General features: G+C 46.7%; 1 protein-coding gene across 1 annotated transcript in view; it reads left to right on the top strand.

The window, feature by feature from the left end:
- LOC8029493 (glucose transporter type 1) overlaps positions 1-21,656 on the top strand; it is a 162,821-nt gene that overhangs the window by 24,403 nt on the left and 116,762 nt on the right. The gene's annotated exons all lie outside the window — the stretch shown is intronic.

Genomic DNA, 21,656 nt, shown 5'->3' with positions numbered 1-21,656 from the left:
GCCGCAACACACGTCAATATGTGTACACTCTAAGAAAGCTGGTGCGTCTACATTCCCGCCTTATGTTTTTTGAGCCACAGTGGCTATCAAAGCGTGAACACAGGTTTTTTTTTTTTTTTCTTTTTTTGTTAGTGAATGCAGTTGTTCGCATTCTAATAAGGGAAATTACGCCGTCATGTTAACTTGTAGCGCAAGAAACTTCAGGTATTGTACGGGAGAGCGTATCTGTTAGCACGGGCAAGCGATCGCCTTTTTTTCTGGTTTGTCTTTGTTAAAATTGCAAGAACCTTATCAAAATGAGTAGTGCGGTGGAAAGTGCTCGAAGGTTTTGGAGCTCTTCAATGCCATGTCTTAAAATTCTGCAAAAAAACGCCGATGCAGGACAGTGTACTTTAGTTTGGCCCTCGCCGAGATAATATCGCACGGATGCATTGTTAAAAATGTGTTTTATGAAGGAGATAATAAAAAAAGTAAGACACAAATCCCACCGAACACTTGATCAGTAAAATTCGCGTTCAAACATTTTTGCGGACAAATCACCCCCAGAAACCCTGCTAAAGGATCGCGAATTCACTAAATGCTAGCAGAATTTTAACGTTAAAAGATTGCAAAAAAAAAAAAAAAAGTTTCCGTATACGTTTGCTACTTACTATTTTTTTTTTGTTTTTTCTATGCATAAGCTGCTTCGAGAAATACCACGCATGTTTTGTTTTCTTTACTTCTTTTTCGTTAAACACGGAAACTTACAGTACCAACATTTACCGTTGGCGCTGTAGGTTTTAAAATTATATTTGTAATACAGCCTCTTTTTAATTGCTGGATAATATGAGGGGCTATCTGGGAGTACAACGTTCGTACAATGTACTAAACTATTACAGTAACTCATAGTAAAATTAAGATATTCGATATCCCTGTCTCCCTCAAGACTGGACTACGCAGTATTAAAATATAATCATAAAATTCAATCTTCAATATTTTATAGCACGTAAACCCTGTCAGTCAGATCGTGCCTTTACACAAACACACACACACACATACACGCACAAACACACACGCACACACTCACACGCATGACGGCCTTCATGCATAATCTCAAACGCACAAACACTTATGGGCCTGAATCAACGCTCGCATACGCATGCCTATGGACGTCTACGCCCACGGGCATCCCAACCGCCTGGACAACCCCGAGAGAACGGAAGCCTTGCCGTTCTCTTGGAGGGGCGACAATAGGAGGAAATGGAAGGAAGAAGCAAGAGTCCCGGCGAATCGATAGCCCTGGAAATGCGTTCGAACCGTCATCTATCCTGGCGCTCGGCAGAGAGGGATGGAGCCCGCTCGGACTGCTCCAACGGCCGGATGAACGGGCAAAAAGCGACAGGCGCCGCCTAATACAAAGTTCTAGTGGTACGGGACGAATGACCTGCCACGTTGGCCCAAGATTTACCGCAACGCCGTTGCATTGTGCATGTGGTGCTCGCCGTTAGTCTGTCGGAGGTGGAGGTAGGTCTGCCGTGCACCGTATGGAATCGGCGGCGCTTTTTGGAGGGACGGCGGGGGGAAGATTATCAGCGTTGTATATGCGCGGGTTTGCGAGGCGCTTCTGGGCGCGCCGGCATCTTGCTGCTGATGTGTGTAGGAGATCGTTCGATAGACGAGCATTGCTAAGGAGTGCTTGCGGTTGTCAGACTGGTACCCCAACAATGCGTTTTTCACTCGCAGTTTACAGACTCATATATTTGAACCGTAGTTGTTTTCAAACTTATATAGGTTGTAGGTAGGATTCCGTTTTTTCATAGTTAATTTTTCTTGAAATTCCGAGGATGTTTTTCTGAGTTTATTTTTGTTAGTTTCCCAAGTCTCTAAAATTCGACGTTCAATTTTACTGTTTCGAACTTTTCAAAATGCAAAAATAAAATAGAGTTCGCACACAAACGTGCCGTAAATTCATCGGGACTCAGCTGCATCGAACGATTTTTTTGCAGCTGCAATTAGATTTTCCGAGCTTGCCATCGGCAATACTAAGTATCTCACGGCAAATATTGCAAAAATGTGTTGCTTTAATAGCAGTCGATACATTAAAATAGCTAAACTCCTGGATGTAGACGTTGGGAAGCAGGGGACGGATCAGCTCTCCTCCCACTGCGTTAAAATCTACGGGTATATAGCTTTCACTGCAATAAAAAAAAAACTACTCATCTTCCTTCCAAAAAGCACGAATAGCATGGTCCGAGCTAAACAACGGCTATCGTTCAGATCCAGATATACAATGACACGTTGTCCTGCACGAACCTGGACGAGTTAAAAGGTAAATGCCCTTTTGTCACTAGCCCCAGATTTCACAAGGAACTGAAGTGGTTTCCGAGGACTACTGACCACGTTCCCTTATTAAATTGTAAAACACCGTGATTTTTTTTTTTTTTTTTTTTTTTTGCCGTGAATTTGTTTTTTTTTATAAGTCCGAATTGATGGAAAATTTACCGGCGGGTGTTTTTTTTTTTTTAGATTTCTCCAAATTTATTCTAAAACACGAAACTCTAGTCAAAGGAAAACAAATGTGATGCAGCACCAGTTCGAAGTTCTAAAAGTTAAAAGTTGCGTGAGTTCCCTTGCTGCTCTCCGCCTCACAGTATGATACAACTCACTCGTTCAACAGCACATAGTCATTTATTGACTGCTCACGTCGCGTGCTCCGTCCTAAAAGAGTAAAGCCCCGCCCACGCTTCTGCGCCGTCCTTTTATCAGCGGCGGGGCGCCGCTCGCGTGTCCGATTTCTCTTCGCCACATTGCGGTAGGAATTACGACAACCTGGTCGAACGCTGTGGATCACCCAGTTGCCCACACATCTCCCCCTTCCAAATATAAAAGGGGAGACGACTGGTGACGCCTCGGGGTGGCCTTCCTTCTGGGCCATCGAGGATCGGGCCTTCGCAGACGAGCGAGCAGGGGGGAGGGAGTTGCGTTGTTGTTCTTGCACAAAATGCAAAGCAAACTGAGGTCATGGCACGGCAGGTGTAAGGAGCCGCGCCCAAAAATGATGCCTGCCCAATTGCGGTACGGGAGCACGGGTACTTTCACTTCTCCATTGAAACAAAACCGAAGAGGACGGAAATATAATTCACTAAGGGCTCGGGCTCTCCCTTTCGCAGTCAAAGTTAGTGTGGAATCTTCTTCCGAAAGATTGTCCGGATCATTGCCGTCTGGAACCTGCCACATATCTACAGTCCGTCCCCGTAACAGAACCCACTCGTTCAACAACACGTAGTCATTTATTGACTGGCTGTTCAAGCCGCGCGCTCCCCGACCCGAAAAGAGTCCCGCACATACTTTTGCGCCGACCTTTTATCTGCGCCGGAGCGCCGCTGGCGTGGCCGCGATTACACTTCGCCACCCTGCTGTAGGAATCACGAGAGACTGTTTAACATGCGGGCAACCCGGTCGAACGCTGCGGATCACCAGTTGCCGAAAACGTTTACCACAGAAGGTGCCAGCTGACTGGCACCCTCACCCACCTAACTCGAGACTAGAGTCTCGCAACCACCAGCCGTCAGCAAATCAAATAAGCCAACCAAGAAGTTGGTACTTTTTCTCCACTATGGAAGTCTACATAAACTTGAGGCCTCGGTCCCTCGCTCCAAGAAAACAGCAGTCATCAACGCGCCTTTCCCTTTCCCTAAGTACCTCGTAATTGTTTTAGAAAAAAAAGAAAGATTTACAACTCCCTGTAACGCCGAATTAGAGCGCAGCTCTTGACGAGGAGGAGGAGGGGGGTACGGAGAGAGCGGTATGCCTCTCCTCCTTGCTGCTCATTTCTCCTCTGCTCCTCGCCTCGTCCCCCCCTTCTCTTCCTCCTCCCTCCTCCCTCCTCCTCCTCTCACCTCCTCACTCTTCCTCGCCCCTCTTCCTCCTGCCTTTTTCTACTCCTCGTACCTCCATCCTCCCCCCTTCTCCCCTCCTCCCTCCCGTTTAGTGCATTATGGGAAACGTCCCATAATGCAACGCGCACGTCACCGCGGTGTATTTTTCACGTTTGCCATAATGCACCGCCCGGTTACGCCGACGGCGACGCGTTATGACTACCGTTACGGTCGCCGTCGCCATCGGCGTAACCGTAACGCGTCGGCGTTAGGCCTCATTCACACAGCCGGCGTTTCTCCCACCGTCCCGAGGGCCGTTCCCGGCCTCTCGCGTGCCTAATCTCTGCACCGTAAAAAAATTCAGAACTACGCGGTCTTGTTCTCTAGGAGGTGTTGATTCGTAGCCTCCTCTAGACTCACAGAGCCTGGCAGTTTGAGGACGGACCCATAAAGTGCCCGGTCGCAGATTTGGAGCGCAAGGATCTGGTAGCACAAAGCATCAAAGAGCCATTTCTCGGTGAACCTGGACTTCAGGGCACAGCTTTTGCAGCGGCGAGGACCCGAAACACACTTGTTCGCTCGGGAGAAGTAGTGTGTTTCGGTATCTCGCCGCAGCGGGGCGCCAGTCACGTGGCTGTCCTCTCATCCGTTGTCTGCCGCTCCTTTTTTCCATATCGGCGGCCGCTTCTCGTGGCGATCTGCCAGGCTTTGTCAGTATATAGGAGGCTATGGTTGATTGGACATTAAGCGAAACGTTTCCTTCCTTTTTTTCTTAGTGAATGGATTTTCTTTTTTCGCACCGATCTCACCAACAAGTTTGACTATGCCACCGCTACCGCAATGCATTGAGGAAACTTTAGTCTTTCTGCACGTGGAATAACCTTGCTGGGGCTCTGCGCTTGTGGAGCACGAGATGGCATGAGCCTTCGCATGTATGGCGGTACGGCCGTCTGCCTCCCGTGAACTAAAGTTACGGTGGCGCAACGCATGCGCCGAGCGCTTAGTGTCCTCAGTCTATTAGCAGATCTTGCCGACGACATTGCACGAGCGCTGGACGATTGCAGAACGCTGACTGAAGGCATCAGGCTAAATGCGAGTTGACGGCTCGGAGATGTCAGAGAAAGCTAGAAAACAGCGGGACAAAGTTGAGGAAGGGATCGAAGTCCCGATCTGTCGTCGGTTCGATCGGGCGCGGGATGCCCCGGCTGATTGCTCCATCGGCTGTCCTCCGACGCCCTCCCTGGGACGGCCAGAAATGAGAGAAGTCGGGAGAAAGATAGAAAGGAACGTTCTTGCGGAGATGTGTTCGGTTATAGTATAGCTACCCGTGTGTATGTCTTTTGCTGTTTCGTTCGTGTGCGTGTGTGGGTGTATGAGGGTATGCATCTGTGTGCTCGTGCTCGCGCGTGTGTACGTGTGTGTGGGCCTGCATGCATATGTATGTGCTTATGTGTGTGTGCGTGTGTGTATGTGTCTGTGTTTGGGTATATGCGTGTATGTATGTGTGTGTGTGTGGGGGGGGGGTTGGTATTGATTCATCGATTTCTTTTTTCAGCCCGATGCGTCCACACCGCCACTGCCACAAGGGGGTCATAATAAGAGGATAATGGGATACAGGTTTCTCTTTTCTATAAATTATCGAATATTTTTGTCCGTGTGAGTGTGTTTAAGACTTTTACTCTGATCTAGGCCTTCTTGCGCAGGAAGAATTGGTTTACGCTTGGAACTTTAATTTCGCGTGAGGTCGTTATGTTTTGGTGGAAAGCATTTTATAATAAAAAACATTACAATTTAGCGTCGAAAAAGAAAGCTAAAAGACGATCGCTGTATCGAAATTCCGTCAAAATCCCGAACTTCTCAAGCAATAACTTGAATACCCACTTATTATTGATTTTTATTTCCCTGCGTTTAGCTTTAATTTCTATTCCTGTATTTAGTTCGGGGTTTTATGAGCATACATATTTGTGCTTAAAACTTGCAGAGTGATATTGTGAAATCTAACGGGAGAACTTGAACGCAGCTGTCATACATTTTTATGCACGTCAATAATCTATTTTCGAAAAGTCGCCGGAATGTTCGTCGACATTGATGTCCGCCGACGTTGTTTTCTGTGTGTGTGTAGACTTTCGGGTTCCAATAGTTTTATTCTGGGGTTTATTGTTTTGAAAACCACATGCTTTTTTTATATAATATGTCAGATACTTTTTTAGAATATTAAAAATATAAAAAGCAAAAAGAACAAAAATTTGTCCGTGCATACACTCTAAGAAATGGTGACGCGTCTACTTTCCCACATAATACTCGAAGAGCCAATCTTTGCGATCTATGAAATCAGCTCAGCGAATGATGAAACGGAACATCCGTTTTCGTGTTTTCTAAAATCTTTAGTTTACGAGGTTTTTCGGCACAATTAATATTGCTTTTATACAACCATGCCTCACCGGTGATTTCAGGTAGCGCGTCCTGACGTGGGCACGCCGTAACTTCGCTAGTAAATCTCGGCCCGTCCGCTTGGGAGACGGAGGTTGGCACCCCTTAAACCCCTTTCACCGTATATGTTTCGGCGCCAAAATGGCCGATTAAAGCCAAAATAGGACAGTCACAGCGGACGCTATCGCGAATGCGACACTCCGTGCAGTTCCCGGAGTGGCTGCTGCGGGAGCAATGGCGGCGTTGCGATCGCCTTTAGCTCGGTTCTCGAGTACGAATCGGTGCCATTTTTCCAGTTTCCCAACTGAGGCACATATGCGGAATGACGTGCGACTGTTTTAACGCTTCGCCGAGTCACGCGAGAGAGTCGCGTGACCTGCCCGTGCCGCAGAGCACGCGAGCTCGGCCGCTCCGATGCTGTTGAGAGCGATGAGCGAAGATTGTGGAATCACAACTGCCGAAGCGGCGGCGTCTATCGCCGTTTCAATCAGACAGGAGCAGGCGCGCTTCGCGTTGAAGCGAGCGAACGAGCAAGCCAGTAAATAAGAAAGGATGCGCGTGCGCAATGCGCGGTTGTCTGCAGGAGGCGGCGGTGTGACGTCACTTCCTTAATCAAATTTTTGCGACATCGACCTTTCAACCTTGCACGCTCTTCCGAACGCAAAGGATGTGGTTTTACGAGAAAAGGTTTGGTACCCTACTCCCGAGGCGTAAGCGCTCAGAAACGTGTCAAAAACATGTTTTTTCTTCGTGTGTTTGCGTGTGCGTGTGTGTGTGTGTGCGTGTGCGCGTGTGTGCGTGTGTGTTTGTGTAAGTTAGCGAGCAGCACTAATTTTCATTTGCATTCTCTAAAACATTTTAAAACCTTGAAATAGCGTGTACCAATCATCAGCAAACGTATCCGCCTCTATTTTTGTTTTGTATATCTGCCGGTCATTCATTTTAAAGTAACAACGAGGCTCTACGAATGATTAAACTAAATTAAATCGGAGGCTCACGACCCTTGAAGAGGTCGTGAATAGTCACGTCTCGGTATTATTAAGCTTGTCTTTAATCTGACGAACGACCGTTCGTCAGATTACCGGCTGCTGGCACCTCGTCAGGCAACCTGTTTGCCTTTTGTGCCAGCGGACCGTTCAAGTCGAATTTGTATTTGACGTGAGAAAATAAAATGATTGATTGATTGATTGAAAGGCGGTGATTTCAGGCCCACGTGGTATTCTAAATTGAGACGGAGAACCGAGTCTTACTCAACCGAATTGCTGCAATAAGCGTCAAGTTCCTGCCCACGCCGTCAATCATCTATATTAACGTTCCGGTTTTTAATTAAATTTTTTTATTAAGGTTCTTACACCTTTTTTTACATTTTACATTTACATTTGACAGTGAGAAGGAAGGGACGTACCAAAAGTTTGTAGCCTGCCCCGACCGCATTGTCACTGAACAGACAGGGAATGAAACTGCAACATCATGTGATACCACCCATTAGAAATGAATATTCAAGCTGCGAATGCCGAAATTATTATCCGCTCTTTTTTTTTTTTTTCAGTCGTCAGCAAGTGCAACTATTCTTATCCCCAAGTGCCAACAGACAGACCTCCCGTCAGCATTGCAGGGCAGCAAACCCGGATACCGTTTTTAGAGTGAAAAAAAACAACAACAAAAAAGCATGCGACTGTTACATCGTAGATAGTTTTGCGGTGACATTCTATCGAAACCTCGCTAGTGATCACCCTCTATTCATAGATTCATGTACATGGTGCGGCCTTAAGCACATTTAGCACGTTTTGCTTGCAAAATTCTAATTCTAATCGTACATGGTTAAGACTGGGCACGCAAACCAGTGAGAGCAGACGATGGACAGGCTGGCATAGGACATCGAAAATACAGGTCCGCCGTTTTTGCTTTATTTTTAATATTTCCCCACCTCTGAGTTGAGCTCTAAAAAAGACTGGACATATAACTCGTTACCAAAGAACGTTCGCGTGCCAAGTTTCTGGTATGTACGTTTGGAATTCGAATTTTGCAGGGCGTGCCAAATGAGCTGGTTTACGGCCGCACCCTGTACACGATTGATGCTGCGCATGTTTTGTGTAGAAGTCTGCACACTGGACGTTTTTGATACCCAGTTTGCTCTTACTCTAATAAAAAGAAAGAAAGAAAGAACCAGAGAGCCAGCCTTTGTTATAGTAGGGTTTCAAAGACAAGTTTTTCCAAAGGGGGAAAAAGAACCTCTTCTACGTATAGCAACGTTTACAATAAAACTAAATAAATAAGGAGGAGGGCAGGTTACCGGAAGATAATATAAAAATGAACCCAAAGATCACCACAGCGTCACAATTACAAGCACACACGCACAAAAAAAAAAAGAAAATATGAAGATAAAATTGAAGCGTGGTAACATGCGTTCACGGGAGCGCGAACCCAAAAAGCCACGCGTTCAGGGTAAGCGGTGAAAAACGCAGTGTTGAACTGGAGATGACAGGAGGCAAAAAAGCAATAAATAAACTAAGAAAAAATCGCATTGCCAATGGAATGAAGGCAGGACAAGACTGCGTACATACATATCCTATGTCTACCTTTTGGACGAAAGCCAAACCGAAATATTTCTTTCTGCCTTCCATACACGCTTCTATTTCACTCTCCCCCCCCCCCCCCCCTTTTTCTCCTTTATTCGGACTATTTTGTTTTGATTTCAAGTTGCCTCAGCTGCTCTTGGTTTATTTTTTTGTTTTTACAAGTAAGCCCGTCATTTCAGAAAAACGGGAACTTTTTTTGTTTTCTTTTGTTTTTGAGACTTCATCGTTTCTTTTCTAGAGCTCCCCAAGGAAAGATAACATACCAAAATGACGCAGTCTCTGCGTTCCTGCCACAAATTTGGAAAACCTTGGATGCATGGGTCTCAGAATCGATGAATGACCTCGCTTCTGAGACTCATGCATATATATATATATATGAACAAACAAAATACACAATCAACCGCGAAATAGAATAAACTTCAAAAAGTTCTGGGAAGGGAAATAAAAACAACATATGTTCCACTAAAAAAAGAAAACCCACAGGGTGGGGAACTGGGAAAATTCGAAAGCCAAGCATGCGACGTACTAGCAGTTATCTATATTGTATTTTACGGGCTATATCCCGCCGACTATACATGCTTAACAATTAACATTTTGCACGGTACAGACTACCTAGAGGTGTAGATTATGCTATGATTTCTGGTTTTTTTTTTAAATTGATCACTCACGTCAATTAAAATTTCTTTATAGATACAAACTTCTTTGGGCGCCAATAAAAATAACATTCTTAAAGGAAAGCTGAAGTGGATCTGTATTTGAGTAAAAACACTTCAATCGTCTTCATCTGGCCCTCAGGGTCACGAATATCGAGATAATTTTTTCATTTGATGCACGGAGGCTGCAAAAACTTATTTTCAAAGTGCCGCTGAAGACTGTCCTTGCCGGAGCGGTGCGTCATAAAAAAGAAGTTTTCGAAATCTCCGCTCTCGCGCTTCTTCAGCGCCCATCAAAGCTATGCACGCGCACTCTTGCTATCTTCAAAAAAGGTCAGAAAAACTTTCAGCCTTTCCACTCTGGTGAAGAAGGAAGACCAGCGTAGCTGTACCATGGTGGGAATGAAGTAATGGCTGGCCGCAAGCCGGCAAGTCAGAGTGAAAAGGCTCTAGGGTGCCTTCATGTCTGTCTGTCTCAGGGTGAAGACATCCATTGTTACCCTGAAAGTGCCAGCGCGTGACGGTCTCGCGCACTTGGTGCGTGACTTGGGCGGTAAAATGGCGTCTATGCATTAGGCAAAGCTACGCGCTCGTGCTGAGTGACACCGGATTGCGCGCACTTCAAAATGCATAGAAAGAACGATTGGGCGGGAAAATGGCCGAGATGTCACCACTCAAGGAAAAGCGCGCGTGTGTATGAAGGCACTCTAAAAAGGCTCGAAAGGTATCCACCATCTATGAGCGACGGCGGGAACCAGACAACTGGCAATCAGGTTGTCTGGTTGCCGCCGTCGCTCATAGATGGTGTTAGCTGTTCGGAGTGTTGTGTTGACATTTATTGGCTGGTGGACACGATCCTGGGGAAACCGGCATATAGCGGCGAGATGTTTTGGTGGCGCCCTCCTATGGTTCCCCCTTGTGACGTCATTAGCTTGCAAACAACAAGTTTGATGGTGTTTGTAAATAGCACGGTGGAAGCCTGAAATCTTTGCGCTCTCAAAGCAACACTGCCAACACCGTCGAAATTGAAGTTCTTTCATTCCTCTTATTTCCGTCGATGATATACCCTTTCCGACGTCACAGTTAGCTTTTGGGCCAATCGTGGAAGGCTGACCACAGCGACGCTTTCGGTCGCGCACGTTGCCAATATACCCCATTCACACAGTCAATATAAAGGTACCTTTGACATAGGTCCCTTTGCTACCGGCGAATCAGCCCGTGCTCTTGGGTCGCGAGCACACGCACGCTCGGAAGATCGTTAATTGATTGGCCGCAGAGAATAAAGGTCCCTTTGCTAAAGGTACCTTTATGGTCGTGTGAATGGGGTTTTAGACAGCTCCGCTGTAAAAGACGTCGCGGCTGGTGTCGGTGCGGGGGAATATTGGCGACGTGGTCGATCGAAAGTCTCGCTACAGTGTTGTCTCGCTGTGGTCTGCCACAATTGGCTGAGTACTGACTATGACGTTAGTAAAGGATTTCTTAATAACGCAAATAAGAGTAGTGTAAGAACTTTGATTTTGGCGGTGTTTGCAGTGTTGATTTCAAAGCGCAATGATTTCAAGCTTCAACCTGCCGATTATAAACACCATCGAACTTGTTGTTCGCAAAGTAATGACGTCACGAGAGGGAACCATAAGGGGGCGCCACCGAAACATCTCGCCCAGAACCGTTTATACTGAAAGAGTTTGGCCTTCTTAAGAAAATTTTGACAGCCTGGCAACCGCAGCAGCGTAGTCTGACTCTCGGGGGATGACTGCTTTCATCCGCAGTTTGGTGGCTCTGACTCATAGGAACACTATGCGATTTCTCAAAAATAAACGAGACAAAGCAGTAACGCCACTTGGTATTATCACAGAATCCGCTGGTTCTAGCGGCCAACAAGCTCCGCCCATTGGCCAAACTCACTCAGTATAAACGGCTCTGACCACACCACCAATACCAGGCAGGGTTGCACTTGCACGCGCTGCCCACACGAGCGACACGCGCTTGACGGACGAAAGATCCTGGTATGACGTAAAGGTGGGGGTGGGGGGGGGGGGGGGGGGAGGGAGGGGAGGGGGGGGGGGGGTTAACACGCCCCCCGTTATTTCCTAAAACGTTGATTCGCTCAAATAACACTCTTCGCTAAAACGTCATTCCCTCATGTGATATGGAACCGTCTTCTCCAGCAGAGCGTTAAAATGTAGAGATGAGAACCCAAACGGCGAAGGTTATAACATATAACAGATAGATAGATGTAGAATTGGTGTTATTTGGCGCCTCACTTGGGTCAACCCGCGAACTTCGGAGCTGCGTCCAGCTAGCAGGCCGCTCTGCTGCAGTCCTCGTTCCGCTCACCTGTCGAGCAGTTTTGCGCGACTGCCGTGATGGGGGAGGTATAAACTTCCTTCGTCTTCCGGTCTGAAGGATAAAACTGAAAGCGCTTACTACAGCCTCAATTCTTGCGAAGGTGAACACGCGATTGTCGACAGCTCTGTACTGTCAGAGTCATGAAGCGGCGGTCGTGGCAACGTCCGAGCTTCACAAACCTAAAATCACTAAAAACATTAAAAAAAACCGTTGTGCGTGTTAAGTCACTATACTTCGGTTCACCTTAGGTCCGAGCGCGGCCGATGTTATGAGCCGAAGGGCCAATCAAGAAGCGCAACAACGTCATGGCGTACTCTCTTCACTTGATAGGACTAACCGGCGGAGGAGTGCGCACAGAGAGACGGCGAATATCAGCTGGTCCTATGAACTGCAGAGAGCACGCCATGACGCTGAGCTTCCCTCGCTGTTTAATTGGCCCTTCGATTCATAACATCGGCCACGCTCGAACCTAAGCTGAAACGAAGTATGGTAACCTATTACCGTTCCGCATCTAGTGAGATTCCGGAATTAGCCGATAAGAACGCCGAATCACGAAGCAAGACATAATAAGCCACGCGTTTTTAAACTATCAGCAGAGAGTTTTAAGAGAGCGTAAATAGTATCTCGTTATCATTGCGTGCGACGCACGCAAGCTCTCAGCGTAACGGCGCAGAGCGCGTCAACCCAGCGCTTTTCGGAAAGCGGAACGCAAACGCATTATGACGATGATGATTATGAGGATGCTGCTATTCCATTTTGAATCGGGCGGGCTTGAAGGGCGTTCATGCCCAAGCCTGGGAACCGTTGAGTGTTTAATGTCCTCTGAGGTTGATCTTCCTCGACTAGACTTTTAGCTTTCTTTTTTTGACCTGCCTGTGTGGCCCTCTGGAGCTCGTCCGGACACTCGCGGTCCATGGTTGGTTGCTTGCACACACCGCCCACCCACCCCTTCCTCGTACGTTCGGGGTACCTCTTTTGCGTCAGTGAAGCCCAACACCTCGGCAGCGCCAGTGAGCTTTGAGGGTTTGGGCCATTGTCTTCTGCCCTGGTTGGCTGGAGCCCTACACATTCTAGTACGATGTACGCTACTGCTTCGTCGAGGGCCCCGCACACCGGGCCCACGCTCGTCGTCACGGTCGAGTCGAAATGTAGTTTGTAGGGCAGCGTCCATATAGTGCCCGGCTCGAGCCTCGAAGAGCAATCGACTGCCCAGGCTGTTGTCGTACAGCTTAGTCTCCGATCCGATGGTCTGCTTCTTGGCCACGTACACGCCCAGCGTAAACTTGGATTGGGCGTCGTTTAGCTACTGTTGCGTCTCCACCACGCGCAAGCAGTTGCAGCGCCATCTAGATGTGCCTATGCAAACTGCTCCGAGGTATCTAAGACCGGTATTTGTTGAAGCCAATCTGCACTCTAAAAAAACCCCGTGCGGCTTCTTTCCCGCACAACACTGAGAGAGCCAATCACCGCAACTTACGGAGGCAGCTCAGCGAATGACGGTGCTGAAACATGTCTTTAGACCGAAAAACGCAGTCTGAGTTGTGACATTAAGCAATTCAAGGGTGACGTTTTGCATTGCTTAATGTCACAACTCATACTGCGTTTTTTTGGTCTAAACATATGTTTCGGCATCGTCATTGGCTTAGCTGTCTCCGTAGGTTGCGGTGATTGGCTCTCCGAGTGTTGCACGGGAAAGGAGATTCACGGACTTTTCTTAAAGTGATGAGTCTCGCGCTGTACCGCGCTCGACGATAGCAACGAGACTGGAACGCAGAGGACCGCTCTCTATTCACGCAAAAATTGTTAGCGAGCGTACGTATAGAGCATGCGCAGTGTGGAGCACGCAACGCTAACGCAAACGCACTGAAAACTCTCCTGCGACACTATAGTGTGGCAAGGCGCGAAATAACTTCCACAGCCCACCAAGTCCGCGGCTTATCGCGCTGCCGGTACGAATATGTCGACAATTGCGTGTTCACCTTCGTATGAATCGTGACTGTATACCTTCATAAATAAAAAGTGACTGGTGAAGATTTAGCACAGCTGATGCAAAGCCGGCTACGGCATGAAAGTTAATTTAATACATGTCCAGGCTGCAGCCTGCTTCACTGGTTATATTTTCCCCCGCCTAATGTTTTTATTTTCGTCGTTCCACACAAGCGCATACGCTGTATATTAAAAAAAAAACTAATATTTTTTAGTGAAGTGCAGAATAATCGCATGCACATACAGCATGTAGATATACTACAGTTGAGTTACTGCTCACTTCACTGATTTGTGGCGAGCCTTTCTCCGTATCAGCCAAAACAAAGGTGGGTATTTTTCCGCATCCGCAGGTTTTTCGGTGAGCTTTACTCCGGTGAGATACTCTCCAGTGAGCTTCTCTCTGGCGAGCTTTTCTTCGGTAAGTCTTTCTTCAGTTAGCTTGTCTCCACCGCCCGTTCAATCTGCCTCAGATGGAACTGAAACGTTCAAATTGACTGTCATTCCGTTATCAGAAAGCGTAAACCGTTAGCTACTGAGAAAGGTCTGTCTTTGTCAAAACACAACGTAATAAAGTACAAAGTTGGGCTAGTTAGTTTTGGTTGTACATAATGAAAAATACATAGCGCAAAAGGCCATGAAATGATGAGACACACCCGGTGTGTCTCTTCCCTTTAGATCCTTTTGAGCTGTGTATTTTTCATTATGTACAAAACACAACGCTTGTTATGAAAAAAAAAAAGAGAAAAAAAAACCACCTATTCGCATTTTTCAGCAACTGGTACGCTGTCTTCGTCTTGCACCGTCGTTCAAATAGTTCCAGAAGCGTTTAATCCGTCAGAGTTGTCGATATAATTTGGCATGTCGAAGGGGGAAAAAAAAAGATTTTAGAAATTTGCTGCGCCTGAAGAACGCAATATGTATTTTTTGAACACTCCAGATATAGCTTATAATACTAACCTTTATATCGTTTAATTATTACGCGCGTACTTTTTGTTAGAATAAAACTAGTACAAGCTTCGCCAAATGGCCGATTAGTTTATTTCGCATGACATTTGTGTTGCTGTCAGGGTCGTCCAGTAGAATTAAATATACCCGACAGGAAATCCTGGAGAATCTGTCCCAGTCTCTTTCACCATCTTGGGTAGAGTTCCTCTATATGCGGGTGGCCGTAGCGCCGGCTTTCCTGTACGGCCCTGGATGCTTTGCTCATCACGTGACTGAATTCGGCAAATAGCGGCGCCTCGCGCGCCGCCGCGCATGGAAAACAGAAACGGAGGAGAAGGAGGCAAAAGCAGGGGAAGATACGCCGGGGCGCGTGTAGCGTCGGTGGAGCGACCGTAGCGGTGGCTTTCCTGCACGGTGGTGGATGCTTTGCTCGTCACGCGATCTATCTCGTCAAATAGCGGCGTGGCGGCGCGGGGAATTCAAATGCGCAACTCCGCTCCCCCATCGGGTCAGCATATCTAGGAACTCTAATTTTGGGACTACCACCGCGCCATATATTGGGCGTTGGAGCTCAAATATGTACTCTGTTTCATACTTAGTAGGTATACGACGTAAAGCTACTTGCGCGAGCGCGTGGCATCATCTGTGGTTCTGTTTGCGTGAAAATGCATGCAAATGATCTGCGAGATCGAACCCCATGCTCGCGCCAGCAGCTTTGACACTAAGCATGAAACGACAAGCTACAAGCGCGAGCTAGCCCGAGCCTCTGGCTTTGAGACGCACATTTCTAGCGCGAGTGTTTGTTCTGCGGAAGTACGCTTCGAAGTAGCAACTTCGAGCTCTCGTGCTTGTGGCATCAACTGCAGGCTCAGAATGAAGATGAATGGAGTTTAGCACGGGTATTCCCAAGCACGCACGCACGAGCACGCGCACGCGCGAGTACGCCACGCCGGCACCGGCGATCTCGCCGGGCATCCGCTGTTCCATTAGATGGTTATAAAAGAGAGCGCCTACTCCCAACCGCATTCTCAAGTCTGGTGGCGAACGTGAGGTGGATGTCGGTCACGCCCACGCGTTGGACCGCACCATCAGTGCCTCTTCCTCGTCGTCCCTTTCCTCTCCGTCTGTGTTCAAAGCGTTCGGAGACTACCGCCGTCGCGTACTCATAACGTTTGCTTCCTGCATAAATAAGCACTTAGACGCGCTCCATTATAGTCCCCGCCCCGCCGAGGCGCCATAAAACACAGTTTGAGAGCGAGCGAGGCGAAGAGAAAAAAATTACGCGTAATGCTATTCTGGGAACCGGCGTTTATGTAGGAAATAAGTTGTGTTTTTGCAAAGCCCTGCTATTCTCTGTTCTTTTTTTTATTAGTATTTTTATTCTCAATATTGGGACGGAATACGTTTGTCTGAATGACCGCGTTGAAGTTTCTGTGTTTAACTAAATCGTTTCGTTACTACCGAGACCTTTCTGCGTCCCGCACTTGAGTGGTTCATTTTGCCTAATACAGCCATGTCTCGTGAATACGGACTCAGTTAAAGGTATCATGACATTTTCCAACTTGTTACTCCTTAGCTCTAATCCTCAACTCAAAAGCGAAATAAGAAGTCACGTGGTCGTGGCGTACCTAGGAACCGGACGCAATGGCTCCAAGCTTCCACCGTGGTTTTTAAGCACACCGTGAAATTTGTCATTCGCAAGTGATGGTAAGTGCCGTCACAGCACTCACTCCCTTGCCCACGATTTTTCGTGGACGGATTGATTGTTGACGAGTGCATACGTCCGAGTGACGCAGTGTCTGTGTCTAAAGCCTGGTTCAGACAGTTGCGTTTGACTGCGTTTGACTGCGTTGCGGCAGCGAGAAACCAGGACATCCCTGCTGCTTATATCGCGTGCCCAGATGATTCCTTGAATTGGATTCCACGCTTCATACGAAGCACAGATGTGCCGGTGACTCGCTTTCGGTTCTCGACGCAACGCAGTCAAACGCACTCAAACGCAAGTGTCTGAACCGGCCTTAATGCGTCAGCTGGATTCGTCTGACGTGTTGGGGCACAGTGGACGCATCACTCTGCTATATTTTCAAGTTTTGGTACCGAAAAGCAGTCTTTTTTCAAACTTTTTACCTTCTTTTTTTTGACCCAATAAACGATATGCGGTTAGTAAAATCCCAATCTAAACTCACTTATCACAGCCCCAGGTGCACTTCACGATCCCTTTATAATGGATAACTGGCTATATAAACAAAAATTTCGGGGACAACCTGGGTGGATACATGCATATTTGTCTCATTACTATGGACAACTCACAGTATGGACGCTTTTTTTGGGGGGAACGGAGGTGTGCGTATTAACGAGACATCGCTGCAATGGGTGATCCTAGACGCCCGGACCACCGCAATACTTTGACTGCGTTGTCACTGACAGTTTCGAACATCTTATTATCGGTCTGCATTCAGTCAGGTTGCGGCATCAGCTGATGAGCCCGGTGAAGACCGAATCACGAAGAAGCTGGATCACAAAAGGGCGGGCCCTTCTTTTCCTAAAGGAACACTGACTTGGTATTCATGCTCGCCGGGGTTTTTATTTGAACATGACCTATAAACGCTCAACTACCCAGAACACAATTTGCGGCTCAAAATTGTTTTTTTGTTTTCCGCCCGAAAACCGACGGTCGAATATTGGTCCGCTTCAGGCGTGCTCACTTTCTTTTCCATTCCCAAGTGCGTTCAAAGTATTGAGTATACACAATATATTCAAAGTCATAAGTCACCAAGGCACACAATATGTAAAAAAAAAAATATGAACCCCATTTTTTGTGGATTTCAAGAAGCAGCAAATACGTTGATTATAAAAAGAAATGTTGCACGCATCACGGAGCTCATAGCTTTAGTCGATTTAGCTGCACCTCTTTCACCGGTGCAGAAAAGTGTAGGACAGTGTCCTTCCGGTATCTGTATTCAGGTACGACCGGAAGCACACCGCCCTACACTTTTCTGCATCAATGCATTCGGTGCAGGTGAATCGAACGAAGCTATGACATGTCTACGTCTTTGTCAATATTACTACGTACTGCGGGCTGGACGACGCGATGGCAGCGCACGAAGGACCAGCGTTGGGACGGACGTGGGACCGCTACATCGGAACTATCGTTTGTGGTACCGAGTGACTACCGACCAATCGATCTTGAAGCCCAGAACAGCGAGCCGAAGGGATATAAATGCGAAACAATCGTACGACCAGCGGTGCACGCAAATTCGTCGTCGTTGTCGTCTGCTTCCGCCAATAAAGTGGAAGAACGAAAAAAAAAAAAACCTGCGTAAAGAGTGATAGCCACGTGACTTCGAGCAACTGAAGTTTTAAAATCAACTTTTCAATTAGTGAATATAGACCCCTTATTTGTAATTATATAGAGACTGGTTGGGGGAATCGTTGAAAACTACGAAATCAAATGTTAGGGACCCTTGAAATACGTGGGAAGCGCAGGGATGTGCTGAATGTTATCACTCGCGCAACGAGCGCAATGCTGGCGGTGCTAAAACGGGTAGAATATTCTTATCACACGCGTCTTGGCACTGCTTTGTGCTTGTTCTTGCTGCACGAGTAATAACTTTAGTAGCACACCTCCACACTTCCCACGATCTTCGAGTGCTTCTAAGATTGACTGATTTAGTGGTCTTCGACGACGCTCAGCAAGTTTCTAATTGGAACCACAAGTGTATTTTACCCAATGAAAATGTTAATGAACAAACTTCAATTAACTGCCCGACTTATCGTGATGTTCCGCTGGCCGTGCACACTAACCTGCACATACCGCATAATGTACGTTCCATGTTTTTTTTTAAATGTTTTCTTAAATAAAACTAAACACCCCATATATAGTGGATGACATCTTAAGAAACAAAAGGCGTGGAATATTATGTTCGTGGTTCTTTTGTCGTGATTCGTCCTTCGGATTTCTTATAAGCTAATGCTCCAATTTGATGGGCCTTGGTGAGTTGATAAGATGCTCGGGGACCTACCCCGACCTTAAATTCTTGAGCTTTCGGCAGCTATATCCTGGCAGACGAGCTTGCACGGCGTATAATCTAGGCAAAACTTGGCTAATTTGTTTTTCAAGGGTTCAATTCAATTCAATTCAATGTTCATTTTCGCGTCCTTAACAACAACTCAAAGGCCTTTGTGGTAAAGCACGAAGCATAAAATACATATTCATCACAAATTTGCATGCTTCGAATTATACACATGGTTTAAATTTTATACATACGCCTTTCATAAATACACATGCAAACAGTTTTGGCAATTTTGAAGCAACTCTCTACAAACAAGGGGCAAAGTATAAAAGTATAACTATTTCTTGTTCGTAGATTAAACAAAAAAATATTCGGTATTATTAATAGTTAGAGGTTGCTGCGATAGAGATGACACCACCCAGTGCTCTGTACTCGCTACTTTTCGCTCTCGGTGTCTGCTTGCCGGACCGTTGAGCCTAGCCTTTTGATGCGGCAGAGTCCGGCAGCGTCGTCTAGTGCACATCAGCAGCTTCGCACGCGTTCCTGACGACGCTGACCTTGGTGTCATCTATACGGTGAAAAACTGAGGGAGAGAAGGAAATGAATCCCTGCAAGAAGCAGATGGACTTGCGCTCCGCATTGGTTTCCCCTTGCCACCGAAAGAGGGCACTTGCTGCGTTAGCCGGTCCCTAGGGTAAGTTACGCCATGACCACCGTTACTAAAACACTCAGTTGGCAAACTCGCCATCGAAACCTGGGCCGTTGGCGTCCACCGAGACCGAGCTAAATGCGACAACAGCGCCACTCTTTATCTTGTCTGTACTGTGGTCACCTTGAGCATTTTGAAAGCCTGTTCTTGCGTAAAAACAAACGGAAAAGACTCTTTTTGTATGAAATTTATTGGAGCTTTGTACCAAATGAGGGAAGCGTTATGTATTTAAAATCTTTAGTTTGCAAGGTTTTGCGGAACAATTAATATTGTTTTTAAACAACCATGCCTCAGCGGTCCTTTCAGGTAGCGCGTCCCGACCTATAGGTACATTTTAACTTCGGTAGCTCGACGCGGCGCGTCCGCCGGGGAGTCAGGGGTGGCACCCCTGTAACCTCTTCCGCTGTATCTGTTCTTAAAACCAACAAACAAGTCACGTGCACTTCCTCGAGTGGCCGCTGCGGGAGAAATGGTGGGGTTGTGTTCGTTATTAGCTCGGTGCTCGGAGACCGATTGGGTCCACTTTTTCAAAGCTGTCTCTATGGGAGTTTCCCAACTGAGTGTTTTAGTAACGTTGGCCATGGCCTAACGGAAAGTTTTTGAACGAGAGACATCGAATGATAGCATGGATGGCCTCTTTCAGAAGTCGTCTCAGTACAAGTAAAGCGCATAGGAAGAAAGTACAAGAACACTAAGCCTATATCACATGCGCTGATCTTTTTATTTCTATTTTTACCTACGCTTACCTTCTGTTAGGAAATATTTCTTTTCTTTATCCACGCAAGTACAGGCGCATTAATTTTTTTTAACATGTCAGTTATTGCTTTTTTTTTCTTCTTTTTGCCATGATCACAACGGGATGTCGCACATCCATTCCTGGTGCAAGATTGAAGAACCGCGCAGGGGAAAAGATATCAAAGCCATAGGCAAACGAATAGTAATACCTAGGCCGTAGCGACTCATGAAAAAAAGTAATGCATATTTTAGAAAATGAGCTCCGCTTCTCCATCTGCGCCTTCAGACCTGAAAGCACAGGAACCCGGGATGTCGCGTATAACGTATAAATAAAATAAATAGAACAGTATTAATAAACGGTTTTCGGGACCACGCTACCTGGGGTAATGCGCAGTTCCACTGGATCCCGGGAAACGATTTCATTTCCGGCGAAAGATCACACTCACAAATGTCAGTTCCACGCAGTCTTGTCGTGATGTCGCTCATTCGTTTCATCTGATGTCAGACGAGTAAATATTATCTTCTTTTATCCCCTCATGTCATTTCCATCCCTGCATATTACTCCGTTCTTCGTCCTTGTTCTTTTTTTTTTATTTCGTTTTAAGTTAAACACAATTGTTTAACTGCGTAAGCAAGTTGGGTTCGTTCAACGACTATCCTACGTCTCAAGATGAGCGTAGAAACCCGAGCTGTCGTTAGTAAGCGACAACGCGCTTTCTAATGCTCCATTTTTGTTAAAGCAGCCGTGAGAGCTATTTAGAACCATCGAAACTGCGTTTGACTGTAATAAGCGAAGTAATAACAGTATTTTTATTTGTGAAACATCAAGTTATACGAAGTTCGCCACATCTGAGTAAAAGAATAAAGAAGGACGTTCCCAACTTCCTGTAATGCCGAATTGGAGCGCAGCTTTTGAGGAGGAGGATGGGAGGGTACTCAAGGGAAGGTATGCTCCTCCTCTTCATCCGTATCCTCTCCTCCTCCCCTCCTCTTCCCGTGCTCTTCACCTCGTTTTCTGCTCCTCCTCCTTCCCTTCTTCCCCTTCCTTCTCCTGCTCCTCTCTTAAGGTATTTCGATTTTACGATATACCGTGCTAAACAATCTGAAAAAGATATAATAAATATATGTTCTGGTATTCTCGCTCACTGATTGTCCAAAGGAAATATAGTTCTCAGATCTCTACTTTAAGTTCTGCCGCTGCCAGGAAACAGGACAGCAGGAGCAAGGCGGGAAAACGAGACAGCGTTAGAGTCAACACTTTGACGAAGCACGCGATAGTCTCGATGTCATCGTACTTGCTGACGGCTCTGTCGAAGACTGCTCGGCGTTTTTGATTTCCTCAGCATTAGTCTCGAACGTGCTCCCCCGAGATGGCACAGCAGAACATCGAGTGCACGTCC

This window comes from Ixodes scapularis, unplaced genomic scaffold (assembly GCF_016920785.2).
Source record: "Ixodes scapularis isolate PalLabHiFi unplaced genomic scaffold, ASM1692078v2 PGA_scaffold3__209_contigs__length_174095766, whole genome shotgun sequence".
Taxonomy (NCBI): Eukaryota; Metazoa; Arthropoda; class Arachnida; order Ixodida; family Ixodidae; genus Ixodes; species Ixodes scapularis.
The sequence above is the reverse complement of the archived record's forward strand: the minus strand, read 5'-3'. Positions and strand labels throughout refer to the sequence as shown.